This window comes from Triticum aestivum, chromosome 1B (genome assembly GCF_018294505.1).
Source record: "Triticum aestivum cultivar Chinese Spring chromosome 1B, IWGSC CS RefSeq v2.1, whole genome shotgun sequence".
NCBI classification, from domain to species: Eukaryota; Viridiplantae; Streptophyta; class Magnoliopsida; order Poales; family Poaceae; genus Triticum; species Triticum aestivum.
This window is the reverse complement of record NC_057795.1, coordinates 61028527-61035640: the sequence shown is the minus strand read 5'-3', so window position 1 is coordinate 61035640 and position 7114 is coordinate 61028527. Positions and strand designations below refer to the sequence as shown.

At 41.4% G+C, this 7114-nt stretch overlaps 2 long non-coding RNA genes across 10 annotated transcripts; one reads left to right on the top strand and one right to left on the bottom strand.

Annotated features, from left to right (window-relative positions):
• The first annotated feature begins 393 nt into the window (after positions 1-393).
• Positions 394-1637, top strand: LOC123106805 (uncharacterized). The gene is made up of 3 exons (XR_006451516.1): positions 394-663; positions 787-923; positions 1403-1637. It is a non-coding gene; the product is annotated as an uncharacterized lncRNA (long non-coding RNA).
• On the bottom strand, positions 1397-7108 carry LOC123106772 (uncharacterized). 9 transcript variants are annotated; one of them, XR_006451503.1, is made up of 6 exons: positions 6896-7108; positions 6238-6594; positions 5126-5832; positions 2406-5036; positions 2268-2334; positions 1397-1578 (listed from the first exon to the last, which is right to left on the bottom strand). It is a non-coding gene; the product is annotated as an uncharacterized lncRNA (long non-coding RNA). The 9 variants fall into 9 exon arrangements; XR_006451491.1 differs by having other exon boundaries at positions 1397-1575; XR_006451509.1 differs by having other exon boundaries at positions 2268-2329.
• Positions 7109-7114: the final 6 nt, after the last annotated feature.

The window sequence follows — 7114 nt, the reverse complement described above, 5'->3', positions numbered from 1 at the left end:
TTTGAATTGTTTTCTAAGCGGGGGTGCAGATGAGCCCGGGTGCAGATTAGCCGCACTCGACACCTCCCTGCAATTTCCTAATTTAGTATTATTTTGAATATAGTGATAAAAAAATAAATGCTTGTATTTTGAATGTCGAAGGTTTTGCAGTACATTTGTCAGAACATTATGAAATATCAGTGGTTTTCAGTTTTGCTCCTCGCTCACTCGCTCACTCACTCACCCACTCGCTCAGTCGTCTCCTCAAGCTCATTCCCCTCGCTCACCCACTCCCCCAAATCCCTAGCCTGCGGCGGCGACGCACCTCCCCCTCAACCTGCGCCGGTGACTCGGCCGCATCGGTGCCCTTCTCCTCAGGTGTCGCCGCCTAGCCTTCTTGTCCGTGTCGCCTCCCCCTTTCACCCACATCCTTTGCGCCATGGCCGAGCCAAAGTTGATTGTTTTAGCAAGGTCGAGTAGGAGCGTGAGGAGCGTGGGCACGACAACCTTGTCATGCTCGATGACAGCGGCGATGAACGCTAGCGCTCCTCGTCGCCATCGACCTGCAAGGAGTAGCGCCGTGTTGGACGTTGCCATCCCTGACGCTGCTGGTCCGCTGCGAGTTACCTGTCACCTGCTCCCAGGTCGCCCCCTAAGTCGAGCTCCCCACGCTCGACCTGCAAGGTTTGCATTTTTAATTTTCCCCACACATTTCCAATCTCTAGAGCCTAGGATTCGGGGAAAGGCAAGAAGAGATTCTGGAGCTGATTGTGACTATTTGTTGTTGTGGATGGAATATGGATGCAGATGTGATGTGGCCAAGAACTGCTCTCTGCCGCGGGAGTAGATTGGAAAGGCAAGGCGCAAGGAGAGATTGGAAAGGCGGTTGCTGCTGCTGGACGATGTTGCTGCTGCCGCCGCTGCCTCTCGTCGATTCGGGCATGGTAAAGACCACTCGGTTGCACTACTCCATGTGTAGATGACTGAACTTGGGTGTGAAATTTTGATGCCTCTGAATTCAGTAAACTCAGTACTCACAGGAGTACACTTTCAGTACTGTAGGAGTACATTCAGCCTAGAGTATTGTACTACATGAGTACTTTCAGTATTGTAGTACTTGTATTGTTTCTTAGAGTATTTGCTTGGAGTAAATGTAGTAGTTTAACTGAAATCAACATTTCTGAAAATCATGTTTATCAATGGCTTGCATGTACTATAAATCAACATCTCTGAAATCATGTTTATCATGTTGTAGTATTCTTTTTATCAGGATTTTAGTACTCTTCCTTGGCTCAAACCAAACTGATTCTGTTGTAGTACTCATGTTGTAGTATTCTTTTTATCATGGCCGAGTACTTTGATGGATCTACTGGGCGGGCACCAAACTGATTTTTAGAGTATACTCCATGTTTCTCCATTTCAGAGCACATTCTTGGAGTGGATTTGCATTTCAGAAAGTTTACAAGTGGGAGTACATGAAGTACTACAGTTTAAATAGAGGAGAAGATGGTGCCTGCTCCATGATGATGCCGCCATCAGCTACGAATTCCTCGAACATGGCGAGTACTCCAATGCTTGTATTCCTATCAATGTTTACTGCTGTAATCATGGAGTAGTTAGCTGATGTAATCATGGCCGGAGAAATGCACCATTAGTTGGTAAGAAATAATGTCAGTATGAAACCTCTCGATAGTAACTGTTTTTTCTGTGACGAACAGTACCAGGTTTCAACTTTATTTGCCCCATTCCATGTTTTAAAATCATTACCAAATCATATGAAGCATGATATAACAATGTTCAAGCTGATTCGGTGAATCTGTAGTCTATACTCTACATATTACACCTTACTGTGTGTTCCCCAAATATTCAGCATTGCAAAACAAAGAAATATTAAATACAAGCTTCACTATTGATGATAGTGTGAAACAATATACCATATTTTATTTTTCCTGGGAGCATAATGGACTAACTTGTCAATGTAACCTCGGTTGTATACTACATCTACATCCCTGTCGATGAACATGTGCACTATTGAACTACCTACGCATCTACATCTCTATGAAGATACATATACAACTGCATCTTGGATGAACACTATTGTCAGTTTACTCGCATGAGCCATTCAAGGAAAGTACTCTCTCTGTTCTAGTGTACCTAGATGTACGATGAAACGAACTTGTGAACCAAAGAAATTTGAGTTGACGGACGGACAGAGGAAGCGGGGCAAAGATGATTTATTTATGGGCGATGATGAATTGCTACAAATACATATACTCCATCACTCCTACCTTCCATGCATGTCAGCATCCGGTGCTACCGCTTGATTCCCTGAAGATTGAAGAACCACCCCCTGCCCTAACAAATCATTTCATATAAACTACTGTACCTAGCAATGTAAAAATTACAAAAAGGATAAAATCACTAACCTATACAGAAAAAATGGCACACTTCCAACCGTCCTGCTGTTTTGGCTTCAATTTGCCTCGCCTTGCATGTCACTGCATCCTTAAGAAAAACAAACGCATTGATAATTATAATTAAGAACTTCGCCTACAACAAAACAGAACCAGGAGAAACTCATCGCTGTCATTGTCTTCAAGGCCCTCATTGTCCTCTGGTAATATAGTTTGAGAGAAGTCCATATTACCCCCTCAAACTTGTCTTAGGCTTCACTTTACAAACCTCAACATAGTGTCCGTTCAAGTTTCATCCTTCAACTTCATAAACCATTCATAATTATAAGGGGTCTGCTTCAGTATAGCCACCTTAAGAGGGTCAATGGTGGAGATGAAAACTTACTCCTAAGGCACATAGGACATGACGGTCGATTTAAGTACTAACCGCTTTATTAATTGGTGTATGTATGGCTCACATCGACATTGTTTTTTAACTTAAACATAACATAGACTTAGGTACTTATTGTCGAAAAATCTAATTTATGACCAGTAGGAATTTAGTATTACATATGAATTTAGTACTCCCACTGTTCCACTTTATAATGCGCCTTTATGTGTAGTGTTTATACCAATGCGTGAGCTGGCATTCTCATTTGGACAGGAATTTCCCTCCAGCTGCTCGCTCTGTCACAGCACGTGGGTGTCTGCTGCTGCATTCCTGTGAACAGTCCAGGGCTACTTTAGTCCAAAGCAGCTTACGCGCACTACATTTCGGAATCTAGGCAAAAAACTATGTGCATTAGAATATGGAATGGAGGGAGTATTACCATGTAGTAGTTCGGCAAGAAAATTTGCAGGAATCAGTTTAGGCAGAAGAATTGCTAGTTTCTATTAATTCAATCCTCAAGGACATTTACAAACCAAAGTGATTTCGTTAAAGCTTTTCTTACAGGACATCCTTAGGCCTGTATGTGCTTGGAATAGGCAAGTGCAGTCTATTGACCAGGTCACCAGGAATACTTCATCAAAAGCAAGCTAGGCAGAAGAAGAAGCAGTTGGTTGTGCCAGAATAAATAATTTACAACTCTAATTTTGTATCAGAAGTTTAAGAGGAATAATAAAATTAATGAGATTCTAGAGAGTTTAAACATCAACAGTGATTTGTTCTTGTTTGAATACCAAGAAAAGAAAAGACAGTTACATGTACTACTAATCTTTCCTTTAAACTAAGGGAAAACAGCTTAGAGCATACCTTGTCTATCCATGCATTTATTTCTTTAGTGAACAGAAGCAGATCCATTCGAATTCAAAATCATAAGCAACACGGCTCGGTGAAACAAAATATACACCATGAATGTCGAAAGGCTTGTTTGCTTGTCCTATCCTAATGCTCTTTCCATAGGACAATATAACTAAGAATCAAATCATAACCAGGGATCACAAATTAAGGAATGCCGCCAGTCTGACAAATGGAATCCACAAATTAAAAAACTTGGCTTCCCATCTCAATACACAGCTCAACTATGCACAAAAACTATCTAACAACTACTAAACGCGCAGGTACTGCTATACTGCCTAATCAGCTGTGTACAGATAAGATAACCATTTAATCTGCAACAACAAAATCTAGTAGATACATTAGGTTTAGTGCCTACTCTGCATCATGATATTTGACCTGTGCATCCGAGTTGTTACAATTTTTCTTTAACTGTGCACTTAACTGAAACTCTGAAGTTGAGCCAGTTCCTCATCTTGCACTATTTCACTACAAAGATTAAGCAAATAAGTACAAAGAATAACAAAACTTAACCTAGCAAAGAATGCATGTCTATTTGGCCATCCTAAGAAAATATCAATAATGTATCCCATAGTTATTTGCAAGATGGCCTGACTAATCTGGATAGCGATCACATGTTCATTCATTGTCATATAACAGTAAAAAAAGAAAATCTTTATACTCATTTATCATTTAATTAGAACACCAGTTTAATCCACCAAGTTAGCGTGTAAGTTTCTAAAAGGGATAACGAAAATAAAACGCAGCTATAGGTCTAGATGTCTATCAAGATCCAGTTGCACAATAGAATCTCAAACTACTGAGCCAGAACTGTGTTATTCAAAGGTTGAACCCTAAATTGAATAGTCAATATAATCTTCTCAATGAACAGGCAAACTTAGATATATGGTTGTACAGGGGTGCATAACATTCAGTGGAAGCACCATCAAGAGGAAAAATATCCTGCGATAGTAATCCACATTCCTGGGTGATCAAACATTCCAACCTATCACCATATTACCATATAAAAACTTGAAAGGCTTGTTAGTGTTAAATAAACCCTCCTACATGAAAAATATATGATTATTATATATTAATTAACAGTATTGATTACAATGAGAGAGCAATCCAAGCAGTACAATAAGAACTATTGCATCTTGAGGTATAAATTAGAACAAGAGAAACAAAAGAAAAATGTTCACCATTGAGAAAATCCTCGGAGATTAGCACCCCGAACTTTAGCTTTCCTTCAAAAATAAGGGTGGGGAATCTTAAGCTCCACAATTTTGTGCCGCCAATAGTTGATGCCTTCATAAGCTGCAAGGACCAATCTATAGCAGCACATGCAGCTCCACTATTGCAGCTTGAATGTCCACATCAGTATTCTGGTAAAATCAGAACATGTTCAATATTTTGGTAAAAAAAAATGCAGACCACAATTGTCTGTCATATGGTGCCTTGCCACTGGGCGTACCACTACCATCTCCCGCAGCAGCTCCAGTGGCGTCCCTTCCGATCAGGGGCCTCCAGATCGGCGCCCAGCACAAGCAGTGCGCATACGGCTGCTACACGGCCGTCCCCGCCACGACATGCAACAACATCAACCGTCGGTCATTTTAAAAAGGGGTGTGGTGTTCTATTTTAGATGTGGCCCTTCTTTAGGCTTGGACATAATTTCAAATCTCTTTTTCTGTGAGTTCATCAGGACACAAACTTCTTTACGTATTCTAAAAAGAACTATCATGCACATTGTGTAAAAAAGTTCCAATATTTGTCTAACAGCTAGTATAAATCACAATTCATTCCCGATAAGGGAAATAAGAAATTTTTAATAGCATTCAACTTGCATAAATATAACAACATTAATAATTAATCAATTTTTCTTCAGACTCTCATGGTCTCAAGGAAAATTTTCGGAAGGCAAATGCTATCTACCAATTGCAAGATTTCTAGATGCTCAGAGGTGTCAAATACATTTATGTATATGGAAAAAAATAGTAGCCCCAAACTTATAATACACCTCATTGAGTTAGTAACTCAGAGCTTAAATACCATAGCTGACAAGACGTTCTTTGGCAAAATAGCATTTTTCGTCGAGTGTACGTTAAGATGAAACGCATACCTTTTTCATCAACAAAAAAACATGTAAAACATACTCCGTCGTTGCAGCCAATGCTATTTCTGCACAGTCAAAAAAGAACTTAGGTAGTTACACAATTTAGTAGCATCCGGGATGGATGGCACGGCGAGGCTAAATCTAATTCCCTCTCAAATATAAGACATGCAAGGTAGATTATGAAATAAGAGTGCATGCTGGCCACAACGACTGAATGTTGAAGCCTGCACCCTGTTATCTTGCCTGCCTTGTTGTTATACTTATGCACCTCACTTCTTCCCTGAATCTCTCTTGGTGTAAGATGCAAGGAAAAAGATATTTCAGCTAGAACCAATAATATGCAACAAGTTGGTTAATAAAAACTACGCCTATCCATTTTGTACAGACTGCGCACACACTATCGGCGTATGATTACTCTATAAACAATCTGAACCTGGAACCACCTGGTAGGACTGTGGAAACAGAGGTACCTCGATCACATCCATGATGCTGTCGTGGTGGTGTTCATCTCGTCATGGATTTTTCTCTGCCGCCCTTGCTGGAAATCCATTGCCGGCTAGACAATTCTCATCCACAACCAGCCGCACAACGTCTCTTCAACAGTAGCTACGATGGTCACGTACTTCATCTTCTTTTCTTTCCGAGTAGACAACCAATCAATGCTCCTCCACAACTCCTAGTTGCGAAGGAAGAGAGGGGGTGCAGCCCACGGTGCCGAATCTTGACGGGGCTTGTTGAGGTCGAGGCGGTTGGGCCAGATGCATTTCCCCCCTCTGAACTTACTCCCACCAGAGATTTGCACTGATGTGAATCCTTCTTCTGAACTCCTACAAAACAGATTTTTTTTGGATTACTATAGATTGCATGCTATGCTCTAATCCTCTTCCACTTCGAACCAATGATAATACACGAAAACAGAAAGAGCAGAACCACTTCTACGTCTTTTGTTACAACTTATAGCAATCGCGGTCACATATGCATAAAACCTAAAGCAAGGAGAAATGCATTTGCATAACAAAAAAATCTTCAGCAACATCTCTGAACCTTACCAGCCAATCTGTCTGAATTGCAATCCTCCCCCCTCTCTGTACTATATTTTTTCATCTCTGAAGATTGCACAACACATACCAGTAGCAGCCTCGATGATGGTCTTTGTCGACGATCTGCTTCCATGAGGCAGCCGCTGCTCCTTCCCGTCATCCATCGTCTCCATCTTCCTCGGATCCACGGGCTCGAACGGGATGCCAGCGACGGCCAGAGGGGTGGCGGCGCGCATGCCGACAGGAGGAAGGAAGAACATGGGCGGCGGCGCGTCCTCCTGGAGGAGGGAGGAGCAGGGGTGGTGGC